Below are 524 nucleotides of genomic sequence, written 5' to 3' on the forward strand. Positions count from 1 at the left end.
CGTTCCACAACATCTTGTGGACGATCAGCCTAAAGACAAGCCTAAAAGCCTATGGACCGATGATGAGCGCAAGATGGTCCAGCATAACCTACGCGCCAAAAATATCATCACATCGTCTCTATCTTACGATGAGTTCTTTAGGGTCTCGCAGTGCCAAAATGCAAAAGAAATGTGGGACACTTTACAAGTGACTCACGAAGGCACTAGCGAAGTCAAGCGCGCTAGATTAAATGCGCTGACCCACGAGTATGAGCTATTTCGCATGTTACCTAGCGAATCAATCAGTGGAATGCAAAAGCGATTTACTCATATCGTGAATCATTTAGTTGCTCTAGATAATTCTTTTGCCAAAGGAGAATTGACTAATTAAGTTTTATGTTGCCTTGACAGGAAATGGCAGTCGAAAGTAACTACAATTATGGAATCCAAAGATTTGGACTCCATGCCTCTAGCCACATTGTTTAGAAAGCTTCAAGAGCACGAGATGGAATTGGGTCGCTTGACGATGCATGAGGATTCGGACC

This window comes from Lupinus angustifolius, chromosome LG13 (assembly GCF_001865875.1).
Source record: "Lupinus angustifolius cultivar Tanjil chromosome LG13, LupAngTanjil_v1.0, whole genome shotgun sequence".
Classification (NCBI taxonomy): domain Eukaryota; kingdom Viridiplantae; phylum Streptophyta; class Magnoliopsida; order Fabales; family Fabaceae; genus Lupinus; species Lupinus angustifolius.